This window comes from Manacus candei, unplaced genomic scaffold (genome assembly GCF_025592945.1).
Source record: "Manacus candei isolate 608988 ecotype Guabito, Panama unplaced genomic scaffold, ASM2559294v1 h1tg000034l, whole genome shotgun sequence".
Taxonomy (NCBI): Eukaryota; Metazoa; Chordata; class Aves; order Passeriformes; family Pipridae; genus Manacus; species Manacus candei.
Genome location: NW_026138082.1, coordinates 17,242,303 through 17,264,264, shown reverse-complemented (window position 1 = coordinate 17,264,264; position 21,962 = coordinate 17,242,303). Strand labels below are relative to the sequence as shown.

The window sequence follows — 21,962 nt, the reverse complement described above, 5'->3', positions numbered from 1 at the left end:
TAATTCTATTAGATCTGATATAAGCTGACAATTATTATTTGTATAGGGAAACCATTGCTATTTGTAATCAGTCACCAGAAACAATACTGAATCAACTAATGAAATAACATCTGAATTTAATTTAAGGGTTCAATGGAAGTTAGGAAAGCAGTCCTAATCCATTGGCTTATAAAACAATTTTATATATTTATTTAAAATAATAATTTCAGTAATGGAAAGAGAATCGGTACATTCTGTGTTTCAGCATGTAGAACAGAGAAACTCCACAGAGTTAAAAAATGGCTAGATTAGTGTGCTATTAAATGATCAGTCAGTCTCAACACTGGTTTCTAAATAAGAACAAATTGTGCAAATTAAATTATAGTAGTTTTGAAGGGTCCACACATGTGCTTTTGAGCTTGTAGGCAAAATTATATGAGGAGGAGCTTCATCTATAACCCTCATTGATACCTAATGCATTTTAATCCTATAGAATAGCGTACTGCTACATGGCAAAAAATAATAATTGCATTATTAAACTGCATATTGATAGTGTTTATATATGTATTGAATTAATGCCTTGGAGACCTTTAAGTGCTTGACTTTAAAACATTCATAATTCCCCTCTTACAAAGATTTCAAGTTTAAAACTAGAAACAAAGCTATGGACTTCTCATCTTCTTTATATTCATGGATCATCAAGATAGTGAGATGCACTGCAAAGATCTGTACTACAGGGGCTACTAGAAGCCACAGGAATAGAAGCAAATATCAACCATCTAGCTGGAGAAGGAAGACTAACTGGGAAAATCTTGCCAACTTTTCACAACTTTCTCCTGAGAGTTGAAGAGTGAATTTCAGTGTTTCTTTCCTAATACAGATTGGCAGCTTTTACTGCTGGTAACAAACTTGTTGTTTCCCATTCTCCCCTGCCCTTTCCTCCACTTTGGAGTGTTTTTTCCTCTTCTGAACTATAATTGTCCAAGATCGATCTCTCTAAAGTTGAAGATTCCTTTAATTTTTTGTTTCTTATCCTATGCCAGTTTCCTCTCTCTAGGCTTCTAATTCTTGTCTGTCTACCTTTTTCATGCGGATTTATTTTTTCTCTCCAGAATTCTAACTCATATAGCTCATGTTTACTTCTTCTAACATTTTCCACATCAATTGTTTCAGGTCCTATGTCATTCTCCCAGCCAGCTGAGGCTACTGTTGTTTGTAGCTCAAGGTTTAGCACTTTGAGGTGAATTCCTGTCCCCTTCTCTCCATTCCAGATCAGTTCCAGTATTTCACTGTTGAAGTAAATTCTTATTGCTATTCCAGCCTTGTTTTTAAAACGTACAATGCAAACATGTAAAAGAATTTAGAAGAAAAATATAGGCACACACTTACATGTGCTTGGGCCTGAGACTATGGCAACTGCTGCAAAAAATTATGGAAGAAAAGGGGAGGAAAATGGTGTTAAGGAAGGAGCTTGTGCTAAAACATGGCCCTGTTTTTATTGTACTCAAAATTTTGTTATGGGCAAAAAGAGGAACACACCTTATATAGGAAGTCAGGAATTCATTGTCCTTTTAATGGAAATTCTTTACACTTAATCAAAATATGAGTGGTTATTGTTCTTTCACTTACAATGATAATAACTCTCTCAGCATATAAATATCTAAATAGCAATAATATGTCTATATATTCATATATCTATTATTATAAAAACATGGACTAAAAATGCATCAAGAAGCTTTAATTCCCCCCAACTGGAACCTAGGACCTTCACTCCATCTGCCCACATCCCCAGAGTTCCATTTAAATTAATTTTCGCCAAGTGTTTTCTGCTCATCTGGACATTGTTGTTGGGATTCCTGAAAGGATCCCAGACTTGACTTGTTACCTTGCTTTGTTCAGTTGTCACCAGATGATCGAGAGAACGTGTTATGGTCACTGTCCCTGTTTGGCTGGTACAGTTACTGTGCTGTGATCCCTTTGGCTGTTGGCTTCTCTTCCGTTGTGGAACAGCCTTATTGTATATTGAACAAATAGGGTGCAGAGAGCCATGTGCAAGGGCAAATTTAAATAAGTTTGGTAATAGATACCTACTCATCAAGCAAGTGCTATTCTGGCGAGAAAAAGTTAAAAGAAATGTCCATAAAGTCTCAAAACTGTGAAAAGCTAGAATAAGGCCTGTTGCACGTTATCAGTGATGTATAGATATCAGTACTGTATAGATGGACACACTTATTAACTAAACTGTATTTGTTCCACTTTTTCAAATCCTAATATGTGTATTTAGAGCTGCAGCTACTTTAAATTTCTGCTCTTTAGTGCAAGTTGCAAATACTTTTCAGCAGTTTTTGCTATCCTTAGCCAAGCACTTAGTGAAATTGCTTTAAGCCTGCGGGCTGCTCTTCAACCAGAAGGATCAATATTTTGCATGAGTATGTATTGACAGATGATTTAAGAGGAATGGTTCTTTTTCTAAAACTGAAGAATCAGGGAACTGACATTATTGTGAAAACTGATTGAATTATTCTCAGCTACAGTAGTAACATATAGGCCTTTTTCTATCAATGGCTCATTTGAAAACAGACAATGGTTTCAAAAATTACATCCATCCTTCTAATTTATTTAGATGTATTATGCATTGTAGTCTCAGCAAATTATTCAGTACTGTCTCAAGTACTGAGTAGTCTGAATTTGCTCATGTAAAGCCTCATTGGGCCTGATTCTTAGGTCTAGTAATACGAGATATTCATTTGAAAGAAAGCAGAAATTGGTTTTATGATGACTTAGCAGTTCTTTAGTAGTTAAAAGATGATTTGTTCTTTTTGACTTAAAATTTTCAGCTGTGGCTTTCATCTCCGTACATGTCTTTATGTCCAATGATTGCCATAATTCCATCCTAAAATGTGAAAATGAATGGAATATATTGTATTTCTCCTGGAACAGGACTTTTCAGAACACATATGCGTCATATAATTCCATATGCATGATATAATTCCATCCCAAGAGATGCAGATGGGAGAAAATGTCTCTATATTAACTCTTTTATACTCCTTCCCATAGTTCCACACCATCTAGGCTACTGAGGAAATGTCACCTTCTTATCAAATATCTAGCTTTGACTGCTTTGATGAGAAAGGCTGTTCAGACACTACTCAGGCAGAGTGGTTAATTTTCTATTGTGCATGCCAACCAGCTGAGAACATTATTGTCAGGGATGCCAACTTAGACACTATTTTCTGATATGTAAAACAAATGTGGATCACTCATGAAAACAAACAAAAAATAATCAACTATTCTTCCATCTCTTGAAAAATTATTAGTGTGATATACATCATATAAATGTCTTTCTTTAGTTTCAGCTCCTTATTTTTATTCTTTAGAATGTCAGCTGCAAATATATATGAGTGGGAAAAAACCATCTTGCATCTGAGTCTAGTGTAATGCAGAAAAGGCAAGAAATATGTAAATATTTATAAAATGATGACATGGTGTAGAGTTGTAACAGATTTAAAGTCCTTTGATTTCTGTGGATTTTATGAAATAGTGAAAAGGCCTCTTAAAACAGCAACAGATAAGTCAATCTCTCCTAGTTTTCAAAACTCATTTTGATTTCCTATGTCCCACAACTCTCTCCTTCTGTGAAAAGTTATCAGGGAAGTCAATAGGCAGAAGAGAAGCCCTACGTTTAAATCCTAAAGTACATTTTCTAACAACTAGCATCCAGTAAAGCCAGTGAATTAACTGCTGTGGAGTTTTACCCTGAAGTCTCCATCTTGGTAAAAGTAAATGAGTTTTTGTTCTGTAGATCTTCTTTTAATATAATTTAAAGTACAAGATGAAGCCCAGTGATACTGTCTAGCCCTTTTTTATCAGAAAACAAGACAAGAAAGATTAGAGAATGTATGTACGTGCTTTACACTGATTACTGCTTACCATATCAGCAGTTTTAAGTAACAAGTTCTGTTTTCTTCTATTTGTTTTGATATCTTTCTATTCTAAATACTGCACTAAGCAATGTTATTGTTGCACTAGATTTTGTCACAACCTTTGTTTTTTTTATTAAAGAGGAAGAAAAATAAATTTAAATCAAATAAGTTAAAATTTTATCAAGAAGTTTTTTGTGTTTTCTTTTGTTTGTTTCCTTTTCTATAAGTTAAAAAGATAAAAACAAAAAATAAAGCAGCCTCATCTAACAAAAATAGTGAAAAATTTGCCATTCATTAATTTCAGTGGTAAATACAGGAAATAGTTAAATAGTTAAATTAGTTAAATACAGGAAAACCATTACTACCCATCGTTTGGCATTTTAATTTATGTTGAAGTACAAAGCTGAATTTAGAGAGGCGCTTCAATTACGCAGCAACTATAGAATAGATAGTTACAATCATAACTCAGATACTTCAGTGGACATGGTTGAAGAACCCAAACATGTCTGAGTCATAATGAAAGTGAGAGGAAAATAGACATCAGACCATGATGTCCATAAAAAAGAAATCTGGTGACACAGTCCACTAGGTGATAAAATTAGATGTGATCAAATGTAACAGATTGATTTGTTTTAGGAAGGGCTCTGGGAAAAGTGGTTTAAAGATATAATATTTTATTTTTTAAGTGTGTTATGGGTAATTAGATTTAAATGAAAGACCTTTTAAAATAATTAATTTACAATATTTCTGTTCCTCTGCTCTTTCTTTTTTCTGACCTCATGGGTTATCCAGTCTTGTAATTTATAGGTCCCTTTTACTTACTTTTGGTTTTTCCTTGTTTCATATTTCATATATGACTTGATTGGACTTTAATACCTTAATTCTAACACTGTAGTGTTTAACTTTTTAAAGCAAGAGAGATTTCTTTGCTACTCTGTCCTACATTTGATTTCAAGCCTAACTGCTACTCAAAATAGGTGTTTCCATTTAATATACTACAACATATAGAAATTTTTACCCCCATGGCTACATTAATGCTTACACATGAGTATTTCTGAGATGTGGTCAAAGTGTAGTCTTGCAGGTTATCTTTCATGCAGAAAATGGGCCCAGCTGTGGGTCCACCTCTAAGGGCTGGGGATGTATATTCTTAAATAGCCTAAAAATTAAACAGAATAATATTATGGATGTAATAGCTGTGGCTAACATTTCTGGATCCCTTTATTTGGAAATGTAATGTCTATTCTTAGGAAGTGTTGTTTTCAGACAGAAACAGTATGAGAATTTATTTGCAGTGACTTTTTCACAGGTCAAGAACTTGTTAGCTAAGAGATGATTGGTTTTCAGAATCAGATGTGATTCAGCTGAATTTCAAGTTACTGTTTTCATGCTGACTTTGAAATACTGCTGTATTTTAAACAGCAATACTGTAGTGGGAGGAATATTAGCCTGAACTGCTTGTATTTCCCGACTCTGATGCTTCATTCCAAAAAACTCAACATGGAAGTAACTGAGTCATGACAAAACTGTAATATTACTAATTATGTACAGAAGAACTTCATGTGCTCCTGGAAAATTCTGCTATTGTTGCTAATTCTCAATTTGCAATAGAAGAATACTGTGGAACTGGCCTGTTTTTTCCTTAGGAGATGAGGAATTTTGAATTCCTGTGTTTATTAAGAGACATGCATATACCATCTTTTTTTTCTCTCTTTTCATCCTTTACTCCCACCTTTAGTGAAAATTGATACAAAACAGAAGATACAGTCCTTATGTCCTCTCCCCAAACATCTTCAGCACGTTACCCTAAGTTTTCTTAATATTTCAATGATTAAAATTGATAAGTGGCCATCCACGGAGTCTCCAAACAGGTTGATAGTTGCATGTGAAACATGTTTTATGAGTAAAATGATCAGTATTGTCTTAAATTAATTTAAAATGTGAGCTTAATTTTATTCTTAACCCTGTAAAAGAATGTAAACAGCCTCCGACTTGTGAAGCTGCTGATGTGAATTGGTTACCAAACTGATGTGAATTGGTTAAATTCAAGGAGTTGCAGGTTTTCCTCTATCATCTAACAATGCTTGTTTTCAAGGTACAAACCTATTTCCATCATTAAGGAAAGTGGAGAGAAACAAAGATTGAAGAATATGGGAACAAGTAATAATAAATTAATTCAGTTCTATGTCCGCTTATATAACTAATTACCTTTCTGATAAGCACAATATAAGGATGAAAGTAAATATTTACAATCTGACATTCTGAAAGACACACAATCCACTTCCTGATGTATAATCTCTTGTCATGTTTAACCAGCATCAGTAGACTTCACACACCCTACCCCCCAGTCTGGCTGCTTTTCCAAACACAGTCATCTAGAAGCCTTTTCCCATAATGGGTAGCTTGCACAAAGCAGTAAATGCTGCTTTACTATGAATATGCAAATAGTAAGTAACAGTACCAGTACAGCCTAAGAATCATCCAGGACTTCTAGATCTTGCAGATGCCCTAGATTTGCCAGATGATTAAAAATACTCCCTAACAACTGAAGCTAATTATTGATGGGCACACGTTACTATCCTCACTCCATTAATAGTTCCTTTGAAAGACAAGACACTAAAGTATCTGGCTCCAAATCTTACAAAATCAGCTGCTATTCCTAAAAGGTGTGCACATATGCAAAACTTATTACTATAAAATTAACTAGGAGGAGGGAGGAATTAGTGTCTGCAGGTTACAGGTGTCATTTTCATAGTATAGACCACACTTCACACCTGCATTTGTTAAATTTAGCAGCCTAAATTGAGCCAGATGATCACACTGTTCCCACTTATTGCTCTGCCTTTACCCATATGGTATTTCTTACCCTGTAAATGCTTTGAGCCAACAACAGCCTTTTGAATTTTTGTTTGTTTTACAACATAGGCAACAATTGTTTGGGGTTTTTTAAATGAATTATTTTGAATCAAGCTATATAAATTAAAGAATCAATAGCATTACTGACAGTATGTCTGAGGATGTGCCTGAATCTGTGAGTTATAATCCATTAAATCCTATTCAGCACCTTAAGGATTTCCAATGATGTCTTTTTACAGACTAATCTTCAAGTAAAGGGACATGACAGAGCTTATACAAGGTGATAAAGTAATCCTGTGTACATTTTCTGCATTTTTAAAGAAAATTTTTAAAGGTCTTTAAAAGGTTTTAAAAAATAATTTAAAGGACATAGGCAGACTAGTAACTTTCTTTGATATATCCTCAAAACATTTCGCAAATGTCTATTCCCTCAGTGTCCTGAATTTCTGTTATGCAATTCCAATTCCAAATCATGAAAAGAGGCTGATTTGTGAATCATCCAAACAGATATTAGTGCAGCGTTTTGCAAACAAAATTCTTTAAACATTAAAAGCTCTCAAATGCATGAAGATCCCCTAAAACAGAGAAAATATTTTCAAATATCAAGATCACTAGAAACTGAAAAGTATAATAACTCAACTCTCGCAACCTATGCATTATTTATTTGTTATAGAAACAATATTAGAGGTAGTTTAAAAAAATTACTTTGAATTTGGAGTTGAGTAATTTAGGTGGAGTGGTTTCATGTTGATTTCAAAAATATTTCCACTTTATTTTAGATATATGCATATTCTAAACATATAAATATTCTAGCATTTTAACAAAATAATTCATTAATACTTTCAAAATATACAATTTGCCTTTTCCAATATCTTTTACTTTGAACACCCACTGCAATCCTATAAAATGTTTAGAAAACCAAATGCATCTTCTTTTTGTTATAATTTCTATTTTTTTTTGTTTCCCCTAAGGAAGAAATTCTCAATGCATTTTGTTTTCTACATTAGTTCAGATAAATTACTTCTGCAATGCTTCTGCTCCTGTAGTTGTTTGTTCAGCAAATCAGCTTTATTTTAAATTATTTTATTGTATTTCATGAGCAAGTTCCACAACTTTTTTTAACAAATTAACTAAAACTATTGAGATTAATCATATTATTATTCAGATTTTTCTAAGAATAACTAAATTATGCATTCGATTTAAAGAGGTTACTACAGTGAGTCAAGCTACCATCAACAAAGAATTGCTTTACCCGAGAGGCTATTTGCATGCCTGAACTCTGTTGCAGCATTCACCTGAAAATAAGACTTCTAATGTAGTTGAGGCACTGTGGAAAATCCCACCTGGCCTTCAGCTGCCACTCCAAGAGACTGCAGAGCTTGCAAATCCTGTGCCATATCTGCCATCCCCATGTATACGCATACAAGTAAACTAAGGTATTTCCAATGGGATTAGATACCTGTGGGAAATCCAGATCACAGATTTGAACTAACTGATATGACTAATCAGGTTCTGTATTTCTATACTTCGGTCAATATAGAAGGGACTCTTTGCTTATGAGAATGACTATCTTAGGATTACTTTGGTCTGCTGAGTATATAGAAAGTAACTCTCAAAAGCAAGGTAGTTTACTGACAATTTGGTTTACTTGCTTCCTAAAAAAAAAGAACATTGCCCACTGAACTATCCAAGAACTCAGCATGAAAAGAAAAATAAAATCTCCCCTTAAAATAATAACAGTAGCAATAACAATAGTAATATTTACTACCAGAAAGCTTAAAGTCATTTTTTGCCATCTTTAACAATGAAATTGCCTCATCGATAGTTGAGACAGTTACATTCTTGTAGAATATAACTCCAGCTGAAGTAGCAACATCATTTTCCCCAGTGTATGTAATATATCACTAATCTATTTGGAAATCAATGGTTTGTGAGGAATATCGGTACACTGTGAAAGATGAGGATGCAGTTAAACCAGAGTATGAAAACTGAACTGATCCATTTCACCTGACTCATATACCTGTCTGATTGTGTATTTAGATAATGTATTGTTTTTTTCTATTCCCATTTAAGATTACTTCCAGTAGTGTCAAATTCTAACTATAAAGCATAAGAATCCTCAGGCTGTTAGTGAATTGGACCCTATGTGTCTCTTTGTAAGAACTGGCAACACAGGAAATTTCTCCATCTGTACATTAAGTGAAAAATAGACGACAGCACAGTGGTCTCCTTTAACAGGGCTAGGTGATTTCTGGTAAGACAACATAAGAGTGAAGTTCACCGCATATGTAAAATTTTAGGTTGTCTGCTCGTGCTTTCAATCAGAGTGGATCATAAGCGTTTTCTGTCCAGAGTGAGACTGCAGCCTAAATTGAAAAGTAGATGCTGTGGGAAATATAACATCTATCAGTGGATCAGTGTTTTACAAGCCAAATAAAATATTCTTCCGCAGTTAATCTCTCTTGGCAGTACTTTTAACACACACCCATGCACTGTGCACAAAAAAAACCCAACCAGCCAAACAATAAAAGCAAAAAAACCCTGCTCCTAAATGCTCATGAATAAAAAGAACCATTGACAGGTTGTAAACACCAGTTGGTAATCAGATTCAAATACCATCAATAATACAAGATCAGTGCGTTGCCAAAGCCCAGTAGTATTGCAAACAGATCCATGCCACGATTATGTTTCATCCACAGAAATTCATCTACAAGTTTTCCTGAACGGTATCAGGATTGTATGGCTTCTTATGATTGCATACTTATGCATAAGTAAACAATCAGCTGTGCTTGACATAATTCTGTTCTGAAGGACCATTTTGCCCATCTCCTTCCTTATCAATCAAAGTTGCTTACTGAAGCAAATGTAACTCTGGATGAGGACTTTGGACTGTTGTTTCTAAACACAACCTCAACATATCCTAACGATTTTTGTTTTAAAATTCATTAGAGATAGGAAAATTCTATTAGGCTGCAAAAATTATTCTGATAATCAATTACCATATTAAATTAAATTATATTGGCATTACTTTACAGGTGTCAAGATCCAAACCTACTTAATGAAATGTTATAAACTGTACATGTACTATGGAGTCAAAGGACGCACGTAGCAGTTACACATATTCAGTATGTTTTATATCTAAAACCTACATTATCATCCTTGTATTCATAAACATTTCCATTGTTACCCGGAAATCTAACAGTTCTTCTCACCACATAGGCATTTGATACAGCATTCAAATCACTTCCTAGCCTTCTCTTAACAAATTAAATGTATTGTTCATCACAACATTAAAATTCTTGTCATGATTCCACGTTGAACCCCTTCTAATAATTAAAGTATTTCAGCTGCTCTTTTTATTTCAGTGAACACTGAAAATGAATACTGCATTACAGTAATGTGAAAAGTGGAATGTAACTAAGGGTGAATTGCTGTAAATTAAGCAGTATTAACAACATTAACTACAGAGGTAATATAAAATCCATGTTTCTATTTTTTTTTTTATTGATTCATCTAAGCTTTGCTTAGCCATTTTGACCACAACATTGAATCAGGGTGTTATCTCTAGCAAATTAATCACCATGATCACCAAGTTTTTCATGGCAAAGTAGTAATTAAAGAATGAGAGGCCCATATTTTTAAATATACCCTATTTTAGGTTATATGTTTATGTTTATCTTTAAGAAAAGACAAGCTCCTTTGTATAATTCAGTTTACCAAGAATTCCAGTAGTTCAGGCAAAAGTATTTTTTTTCCATGTCATTGCTAACATGCTTTAGGATTAAAAAGGGGATTTGGTTCATGAAAGTTTCTGAAAACAGAACTGTTTGATGGTGATTCCCCATTAAGAGCATAATATGCATTTTGATTTTGTACTGTTTTAATTTCTTCAACAAAGAAATTGATTTGAAAATAGGAATCAGTAATGGTAATGGTAACATGACTGATAAATATTGTCTCTATTTCTTTGCAGTATATTTCACATTAAGTGCATCTTTCATGTCATTTAGTCAGGAAAGGGGATATGAGTGGTGAACCTTACTCATGGAATTAAATTAGTTGTCAAATTTGGGGCTTCAGGAGTAGTATTCCCTTAATCTTACTGGTAAAGAATATTTTTGTTTGTTTTTCATCTTCTTTTTATGGCACAATCCAGGAATTTCACCTGGAAGTTGCTTTTAAATGTAGGAACCGGGGACGCTGGTGATTCTTCTGTCTTCATAGCTTGATATTGTTGCAATTTTTAACTTTTTTTTTTTTTTTAAATACAGATCTTGTTACTGAGAATTGGGAAGTATCTTCTGGCTTTTCCTGTAATGTTACGTGAAGCGGAGGCTCTGTCAAATTTTCTGAACAAAGTATCTTTTAAGTAGTTACAGAAATAGTACCGCTGGAAGTAATGCCAATATGGGAACTTTATTGCACCTTTATGTTTCAGAAAGCCCTGTTATACTTGACATTCTTTCCTGTAAAGTTAAATTAAAAAGAAAATCATATTTATTGTTTGTTGCTTCTATCAAACAGGAATACTCTGAAAAGCTAACGAAACCATTTACTGAAGCAATTTAGTCAGAACCTGAAAGCATAGCAGGTTCAAAATTTATATCACTCACTCTTGTCAAAAATTTTGTGTTGTTTGCAAAGGGAGTATATAAGCACTTGTACTGAAGTAGCTTGTAGAAAAGACCTGCAAACCTCATACTAAAAAAAATAACGAGTAAATTGAGGGTAGTCAGAAATTCCACAAGCAGTGGAAAAATTGCTGATTATCAAAAAAACTTGTCTTAGTGATTTGTAAAAAACATAAAGCAAGCTAAATTTCACAAAGTAAATTTAAATGAAGTATTAAAATTCATTACAAAAAAACCACAAAAAACAAAAACACAAACTCAAAACCCCAAACAAACAAACAAACAAAAAAACCAACAAAATTCCCCCCAAAGCAACAACAAAACCCCAACTGAACAAACAAAAGTTATATTTTTGCTGCAGTAAAAACGTAGCAAAAGCAAAGCAGGTAATGAGAATAAATTTAAACAAAACAAAATAAAAACACAACCCCCCCCTCCCCCAGACAATAAAAACCCCTTAGGGGAATCAGAACTTTAACCTAACAGTTTAATGAGTCACATTTCCCGCTCAGAACATCAAATGAACTTTTGTGTGATGACATCAACCCGGTGATAAAGGTTTTTAATTACAAATATCAGTTTTGTCATGGTTTGAGATAGCCTCAAAATCCAATTCCCTAGCTCCATCCCCCCCTCCCACATCTCAACCTAATGTGAGATGGGTTTTTCCAGACAAAACACACCAGACTCAAAGTGGGGGAAAGGGAATATATTACAATGACTGTACAAATAAATACCATATCACATTATACACACGATCACAACTATCTCTACCATGACATATGTATTTACAGTGGATCAGATCTCTTCTCCCCTCCAAATAAAAGTCCAGGAGGGAAAGAAGGACAGATCCCTTCCAGTCCTTAAGCAGCAGCATCTTCTGAGGCAGCAGTCTGTCTGTCTTCTCCACATGCAGCAGCTGATAGCTGGATTTCTGCCAGCACTCACGAGGGAGGTATTCAAGCCTCTCTCGGCCCCATCGCCTCCAACCGAGGGGTCTTCCGTGGGCTTCGTAACCCCAGACAAGGTCGTATCACCACGTCATATCACGAAGACACAGGGGCGTCTTCGTGACGGTCTGGTATCTCCAGGAGACTCAGCTCCTTGCAGGGCCTCTGTGCCCTGTCTCTCAGGCTGCCACCGTGGCAGCAGTGCAAGGGGGGGGAGCCAAGGTCAACTCCCCCCGTATTCCTCTGGCCGTCCCGGTCCAGCTCCGGGACGCTCTGAGCTTCTTAGCTCCTCTCTCTCTGGTGCTGCATACTCCAAGGCTCCTCTAAAATAGGAGTCCATCTACACCTCCTTTCTCGGAGGTCTCAAAGGAGTTTTGGGGGGCTGGTACAGTCTTACCCCAAACTCTGTCTCTCAGGCTGCTGGCTCTCTTTCTCCTCAGCTCTCTTTCCAGGAGTCTTCTCTCTGCGGTGCTGCATGTTGTTTCTGCTGCTCCTCCGGTTCAGGTTCTTATCTCTGGCTCTCTGCCACCGTTTCTCTGGTCAGTGCTGGCTGCTGCTCTGTGCCCATGGAGAAAACATCTCCTGGCATAACTACAAGCACCTAGCCCAGCTTTATGCTGTTCCAGGTCCCTGCAGCCCCCCCCAACCAGGGGCTGGGAGGCCCCAGAGGGCCCAAGGGGCTCAGAGCCCCTTCCTCGTGGCTCACAACATGGCCACCTCTCCTCCAACAACCAAACTACAGCTCATCTCTTCCGGTGAGCTTGTGATATGTTTACATTTTTGCAGGAGCGCCCATTGGACAGAACTTCAAAACTTCCAGGGCTTTCCACCCCTTGGGGTCTACCACTTAATTTAGCCTCTGGGGAAAACAAGATTCAAACCACGACAACACTCCACCCCTCGCTCCTGCGAAATGTCAACATATCACAACAACTGAAAAAAACTCTAATCAACATTCAATCCTCAATAAACTAAAATATAACCAAAACCTCTCTACTACACATCAATATAATATTATCACAAACTTAACTCTACTCTTAATACTCAACTTAAATTACTATAACCTTACTTTCTCTACAATGGTACAGTCTGTGTTTTGTCTGGAAAACTCTTTCTGCTACCACAAACATCATGGGTCTTATCTCTTATCTCTTTCCCCCGATGGTTCGCAACCATCCTCTGCTACCATTTATGTCATGGTTTGAGATAGCCTCAAAATCCAATTCCCTAGCTCCATCCCCCCCTCCCACATCTCAACCTAATGTGAGATGGGTTTTTCCAGACAAAACACACCAGACTCAAAGTGGGGGAAAGGGAATATATTACAATGACTGTACAAATAAATACCATATCACATTATACACACGATCACAACTATCTCTACCATGACATATGTATTTACAGTGGATCAGATCTCTTCTCCCCTCCAAATAAAAGTCCAGGAGGGAAAGAAGGACAGATCCCTTCCAGTCCTTAAGCAGCAGCATCTTCTGAGGCAGCAGTCTGTCTGTCTTCTCCACATGCAGCAGCTGATAGCTGGATTTCTGCCAGCACTCACGAGGGAGGTATTCAAGCCTCTCTCGGCCCCATCGCCTCCAACCGAGGGGTCTTCCGTGGGCTTCGTAACCCCAGACAAGGTCGTATCACCACGTCATATCACGAAGACACAGGGGCGTCTTCGTGACGGTCTGGTATCTCCAGGAGACTCAGCTCCTTGCAGGGCCTCTGTGCCCTGTCTCTCAGGCTGCCACCGTGGCAGCAGTGCAAGGGGGGGGAGCCAAGGTCAACTCCCCCCGTATTCCTCTGGCCGTCCCGGTCCAGCTCCGGGACGCTCTGAGCTTCTTAGCTCCTCTCTCTCTGGTGCTGCATACTCCAAGGCTCCTCTAAAATAGGAGTCCATCTACACCTCCTTTCTCGGAGGTCTCAAAGGAGTTTTGGGGGGCTGGTACAGTCTTACCCCAAACTCTGTCTCTCAGGCTGCTGGCTCTCTTTCTCCTCAGCTCTCTTTCCAGGAGTCTTCTCTCTGCGGTGCTGCATGTTGTTTCTGCTGCTCCTCCGGTTCAGGTTCTTATCTCTGGCTCTCTGCCACCGTTTCTCTGGTCAGTGCTGGCTGCTGCTCTGTGCCCATGGAGAAAACATCTCCTGGCATAACTACAAGCACCTAGCCCAGCTTTATGCTGTTCCAGGTCCCTGCAGCCCCCCCCAACCAGGGGCTGGGAGGCCCCAGAGGGCCCAAGGGGCTCAGAGCCCCTTCCTCGTGGCTCACAACATGGCCACCTCTCCTCCAACAACCAAACTACAGCTCATCTCTTCCGGTGAGCTTGTGATATGTTTACATTTTTGCAGGAGCGCCCATTGGACAGAACTTCAAAACTTCCAGGGCTTTCCACCCCTTGGGGTCTACCACTTAATTTAGCCTCTGGGGAAAACAAGATTCAAACCACGACAGGTGGATAACAGTTCGCTGGAAAAGTAGCACTTATGTGAAGAAGAGTAAAAATTCTTAACTAGACCTAGATATCATACAATGCCAATTTTAAAGAGAAAAGCAATAAAGACATAGGGACATGAGAAATGAATTTAAACAGTTTTTCAAAGGTTGTTTCTACCAGAGTAATCAGATAGTTGTTTTTTTTTTAGTCTGGAGAATTGTGATATATCTAATCTATACAGATTTTAGTAAAACATTTTAGTTTAGCACCACACAGGAAATTACTATTGAAGCTGAAGAAAATGAGCCATAGAACTGTAAATTGTGTAGGTCATTAAATAAGAGATGACAAGAAAATTCTTCTAGAAGAGGACTATGAGACAATGGAATTAGTTTATAGAGTTCCTTGAAAATTTGTCTTTGATCATTTTAAGGTGACTGATATTAGTGATTGGGTCAAAGAAAGACCTCCTTAATGATATACTCTAATTACATGGTGATGTGAGATGCTATTAATACAGAAGATTAAAATAGCATATAGAAAGATTTGGATGACCTTGAAAGGTTGAGCAATAATTGACATAAAAAGGTTTATGTATAAGTTGATATAAAAGGTAATTCATAGCTTTCCTGTGCCTACTATTTGTATTATGCACACCTCCACTTTTGTGTAGATCTAGTCATTCAAGTATAGTATGAAGATGAATTATGAATAGAAGGTGATTACAAAGATACCACTAAAGCTTTTTGTGAAAATGGGAGCCCATTGTAGGAAAGTGACTGTAAAACTCGTTGAATGAGGTGACACTTTTGGAAAGGTAAAGGTTTTTTTATGCCCTATCAAAAACTAATTCAAAACAAAATAAAAAAAATCCCAAGTCCAAACCTATTAAATACACAGGAAAAAATTTACATCAAAATATATATAAAAAATAAATAATCATAAAAATATTATGAGCCCTTTCTGTGAGGAAATTAAATGAATATTCAATGAATCATTATAGATTTACATTTTCTATGTTGCCTGTTTTGAATCCTTCAGTCTCTGAGTCCTGATGAAATGTTCCAGTGTATTCTTGGGATAAAACCTAGTTTATGGACAAATAATTATTTAGTTCATCCTGTTTGTCTTTTTGAAGTATTGACCCATTAAATTTCTTCTACTCCTCTGGAGCATCCCTAGAGTTCCAAGACTTATTGAAAAATCAATGGCAAATGTCTAGGGAGATCTCCAGCCAGGTCTTTTAAAATTATTGAATGCAAGACAAATTTTAAAATACCTAGTTTTAGTAGTGGCTGCTTAGCAAGCCCCAAAGTTACTGTGGGAGGTATTTCATAATAATCAGAATCTGATGACTTTTTCTACAAGGAGAGTAATGAATCTATTTTTGCTTTTTCTGCAATATTAATGCCATTGTTATATGAGTTTCTTATACAAATAGAAAAATATCAGCACCAGGATTGCTTTTGCAGTTGTTATTTTATTGTGGAGATATCCCAGACACCTACTACAGTGGAAAATTATTATTTGGGGTTTTTTTAAGTATCTTATGAACTCTTAAGAGAATGTTTCTATACTCTTCTTTCCACAGACACTCTGTCAAAGATTAATTTGAACAAGTATTCATTATTAATGTGCTGATTCATCTCATCCTAAAGTAAACATTTAAAATAGAATAGATGACTCATGCTGTGAGAATGTCCATTGCTTTCTACTGCCTCTGAGTGTAACCTCAGATGAACACATATGTAGCTTAAACAAGTGAAACTTACCTTACTTTCAGACCACTTTCCACGCTGACAGTGCTGCCACTGCATAGCTTTTCAAGAGCTATTTTAAGTTCTGTCGTAACATAGCCATATTCAAGTCAAAATTCTCTCATAATTTGTTTTCTTAGTGATCATGTCTTGTGCCTTGTTAATAGTTTAGGGTTTGACTATCACAAATGTTTTATCCAAAGTTCTGCCAATATTACTTTCTGAAGCAGCTTATATGGGCCTGTTACATTCCAGTCCAGAAGCTCCACACTTTTACCCATTTACACTTTAATTTTAGACTTCAAGAGATTTTGCCCACATGACCCCTTACAAAGTCTTTGATACCTTGAGTTCACATTCGGAGATGAAATCTCTTTAAGAGATTTCTTTTAATTAGGTGAAAAAATAGGCATTTTGGCAAAAAAGGTTTTACAGAAATAACATGCAACTTCCCAAAAGCATTACAACAGACTACCAGGACTAACAAGCATTGCTAGTGAGCAGGAAACCTTTGTTACACCCAGCAAACACAAACTCCACACAACTTAAGTGAAATACAGACAATAATGTTTAACTTGCCTACAAGAGGAAGGAAAGAGAGATCAAGAGAAGAAAGAATAAAGAGAGAAAGAGAGATATATTTACCACTCTGGGGGTCACACATTGAGAAATCAAGAGGGCAGCTACCAAGGGAAGATGCATGTCTTGTGCATGTCTATTTATAGATTTTGGCTATTGTGGCCACTCCCTCTAGGCGAGACCTTTGACTCACTGCCACTCCCTGTCCCCCTAGCCAAAATGAGGAGTGCCACAGCCAATCAGAGGCTCCAGGGGGTGCGGTGTGGGCAGACCACCAGGTGGACCTTATTGACAGCCCAGCCACATGGCTTTCCCTGCCATCTGCTCTGCATGGATGTGGCCATGTTGGCTGCAGGCCTTACATGTGCCTTCCTGCCATGGGCCTGCAGATGATGTGTCTGAAGGCCTAGCCCTTCCCACACACACACACACACATACATACCCCCACAAGGTGGTTCTGACCCAATAATAACTGATCTGGTGTCTAACAGAGCCGCACAGTCCTCCTGGCTTGTTGTCATATCAAATTTCTAACATGTCGCCTACTTAAAATATTTTGGTTTTAGCTTCCTCAGTGCTTTCTGAGATGAGGCTGTAATGTCAGTTAAAAAAATCAGGAAGTACAGGAAAGTACTTCAGAGAAAATTCATAAGGTCACCTCTGCTCACACATGCAATGAAGTTCAGATTAATTTCTGTATTTCCAGTGACTCATAGAAAACCACTCCAGTAACTAGAAAACCATAGCTGAGACTTACGATCATGGAACTGAATACTCTTTAGCTATAATCCCTCTCCAGAACATTGTGAATTAATTTCTAAAGAATCCGCTTCCTCTAAACCCTTTCTAACCTTTAGAGATTTCTTCTTCCAGTTTTAGACCACTGTAATTCTGATCAACCAATAGACAGGAAGTAGTCTTACTTATTCCTTCTTTTATTGTGAGACATACTCACTTCTTTATAAATTTGAGAGGGGACAGAGTTATCAAAGCAAAACTACTTTATTAAGCAAGTCAGCTGACTCAGGTGTCTCTCTCCAGGGAGGCACACCCACACACCAAAATGGACAACCTTTTATCTCCTGCCCTGGCTGGGGGTGGTCCCTGTCACCTTTCCCCTTGGCTGGGTACTCCAGGACTCACATTCCTTCCTGACTACCTACTTTGCCCCAGGTCTCCCCACCTTCATCTTCTGCCTTTTTTGGCAATTCTTTAGCATAGCCTTTCCTATTGGTTCTTAACAACTCTGCAAGGAACAGTCTGAACCACATTTAAACAATAAGCAGCTATAAGGAAGAAACAATGGTTAGCCCCTCCCCACCCAGTCATTCTGGCTTCAGCAAAACATAGCTTTATTCCTCACAGTATTATTCAAAATTCTTACTTCTTTTTTCTTTACCTGAATCTTCTTACTATTTAAACTTACTTTCAGACTATCTACTTCTGTAATGGTTTATAAGTACTGTTAAGCTGTGCCAGTAGCCTCATGTGCAGCCACAAGGTAAATATATAAAACTATACAGTTGTACAGACATTGACACATAGAAGCCATCTCTCAAAAAAATATGCTATCTCTCAACTCATTACCTTATTCCAGGGACCTGGAGAGAAAGAGGTGTCTTCAGAGAGTTATTTCACCTTTCTCAGGCAACTATTTTGGATGAGATGAATTACTGCCCTGAAGAGTAGAATTCATTCTGCTTAATTTTAGGAATGTCAAACATAACTATCTACATGTAAATTAATTGCCTGCAACTACCTTCACAGTCAGAGGATAAATAACTATTGCATGTTTCTGTTGACTATTTCAGATCGCAGAATCATAAAATCATTTAGGTTGGAAAAGATCTTTAAAATCATTGCATTCTACTGCTAACCTAATACTACCAAGTCCACCACTAAACCGTGTACCCAAGTGCCACATCTACATGAGTTTTAAATACCTCCACGGATGGTGACTCAACCATTTTCCTGGGCAGCCCTTTCCAATTCTGGACAATACTTTTCATGAAGAATTTTTTCCTAATATCAAGTCTAAACCTCTCCTGGCGCAAGCTGAAGCTGCTTCCCCTTACTCTATAATTTGCAATTTGGGAAAAGAGAGTGACACCCACCTCACTACAAGCTCCTTTCAGGTAGTTTGAGAGAGCCATAAGGTCTCCCCTGAGCCTCCTTTTCTCTGAGCTAAACATAGACCCCTCACCAGCTAATGTATATTTTTAAGATGAGATGAAAGACATTGTAAAGGCCTATTTCTTTTAGGGGATTATTGTTATAACCTACACTGAGCAGCTCTTCGAGCTATGACATTGATGAACATGTGCAGATATTGGTCAGAGAAATCCTATCTAAGAAGACTTTTTCTGTCTTGAAGAGTCAGGTATCTAGTTTGGGCTCAACCCCCAACACTTAAGATATTTCATGAATCTGAGTGTGGATATGTGCTGTTTGGACTGTTAGTAATGAGGGAGATACAGACCATGTGTTCTGCTGGCTAATATGTGTGTAAACATTATGGTGGAGAAGTAGTTTAATTAATTCCTGTCTGGCACTGACATTCTATTTACATTTTGTCTCTGATCCTATTTACCTCCACTTCTGTAAAACTTTTCCTTTTGGAATACCAGCACAGTATTTTGTTATTCTCTTTGCATATATGAATGTAGTCCAGTTGTAGTCAGTCACACATAGCTTTTAATAGAGAAGTGAAACAATTTTCATTTGTCAAGGTAATGTCCAATAAGAAATTCTTTTGAGTTGAATATAAGAGTCTGAGTCAGAAAATTTTATCATACATTATGCTAGACACATTTGAGTACTATCTGCTTAAAACTAGCATATGTGCCCTGTAGGCATCTTGATAATGCAGCTTCCTTGGACTAAGTTTTTTCAGCTTGACTGTATGGGGGGTTTCTTTGTTTGTGGTTTGATTTTGTTGTTGGTGGCTTTGTGAGTTTTTTTGTTTGGTTGGTTTGGTTATTTGAATTTTTGTTTGTTTGTTTGTTTTTGTTGTGTTCCCCCCCCAGGGGTATTGTTTTTCCCAAGCCAATTAAGAAAACTGAACTTTCTTTTAATTTCCCCACATCCTGTAGATATACAGGATTTATTAACTTGTTTAAAGCATATATTTATAAATAAAAACAACTGAAAAACTACTTCTCCTAAACGAACTGTGATAAGCCAATCAATTTTCTACACTTACTCAAATTTGTCACTTACGCAAATTTATCACAGAATCAACTGAGAAGTTCACGAAATTTCTGAGTTCAGGAATATCAAGAGTAAGAAAAGAACTCTAAATTATTTGTTAATTTAGATTTATAATTTTGTTTGTCCATGAATAGCCCATGGTCTCTTCTTTCCTTGTTCATTAATTTCTATTTTATTTTTGTTCCCTACAGTTTGAGAAATTTTTGTCAATAGTTAGACCATATTTAGCATGGGTTCTTCAATTAACTTATAGCTATTGCTGTCTGACTTAAATTATTTTGGCTGTTTCTAATCAGGAGGGAAGCAGTGTCTCCTTCAATTTTCAAAAGTTTTTGCAATTACTTTCTACTCTTCTCTCTATATATTTCAGTATAGGCAAATAATTGGAATCTAGTTTTTGCCTACTACATAACATTCTATTAGCATGTGAGATTTTATGCTTTTCCCAATAGTATCTGAAGGTTTAATGTAAACTTTACAAGTAATACCAGAGTCCAGTACATTTAAAATTTAACAACATGCATAATGTTTTCATGAAAAGGTGACAAAACAAGACTCACTAATATGAACGACTTAAATTGTTTAAGGCTAGTTTAATGTTCTTTAGTTTTGATGCCGTTGAGATAATGTCTATACCATTTTATGATTTGTTAAAACATCAGTAACATTGTTGATATTCAGATTAGAGTAACATTAGATTAACATTTCTTAATATTACATTGTTGTGGGGGTTTTTTACTAGACAATCACACTTAAGTTATTAAAACTTATTGAATTACTAGAGCAAAATCATTCAACAACAGTAACATCCTTTATGAATAGGAAGAAAGAGCCTTTCTCATAGTATTCTTGCTAGCATTATTTCTCAATTACAATCCCAGTCTCTCTCCTGGAAAACAAATAAACAGATACTTATAAAAAATAATTGTGTTGGAAAAATTAACACATTTCTCAGACATCTGGTTTTTTTCAGAAGAATTTTAAATCATCCATTAGCATAGTTATCAATATTTCATTGCAATCCTCAATAAATTTCACTTTCAATAATTTCTATCTTAATAACATAAAGTTTGTAATAGTTATAAACCACTGTATCAAATTACTTTATGTCAGAACTTAGACTAGTCTCTGCACAAAGTGATATAAACTCCTTAACTTGACTAAGTTTTCATCCCATAAGCTCTCACATTATAAGGTTGCATATTGCTTCATCCTTGCTATGTTCAAATAGACTGATTATGCTGCTAATTGTAAAGGTCACATTGAATTTTATAATAAAATGGGACATGCAAAAACTATATTTCTTAATTTAATATAAGTACTACAACTAGGTGAAAATAATGCTGATGGTGAACAATTCTGCTGTTCATGAGTCACGCTTATAGAGCTGGTAAATCAGTATCAACATTTAAAATGTTTCACTGTGTCTTGCATTGCATTTTGCTCCTAAATTTATTACTGTCACTTGGATTTTTCAGCTTAGAGAAGAGGAGACTGAGGGGAGATTCATTGCTATCTTCAACATCCTCATGAGTGGAAATGGAGGGGTAGGTACTGATCTCTTTACTCTTGAAACCAGTGACAGGACTCAAGGAAATGGCAGGAAGCTGAGTCAGGGAGGTTTAGGTTGGATATCAGGAAAAAG

General features: G+C 36.5%; 1 long non-coding RNA gene across 1 annotated transcript in view; it reads right to left on the bottom strand.

Annotated features, from left to right (window-relative positions):
* LOC127473163 (uncharacterized) overlaps positions 1-17,209 on the bottom strand; it is a 30,509-nt gene extending 13,300 nt beyond the window's left edge. Inside the window, exon 1 of the long non-coding RNA XR_007905302.1 lies at positions 17,174-17,209. This is a non-coding gene — a long non-coding RNA (uncharacterized LOC127473163). The remainder of the gene's footprint in view (positions 1-17,173) is intronic.
* Between the last annotated feature and the right edge of the window lie 4,753 nt (positions 17,210-21,962).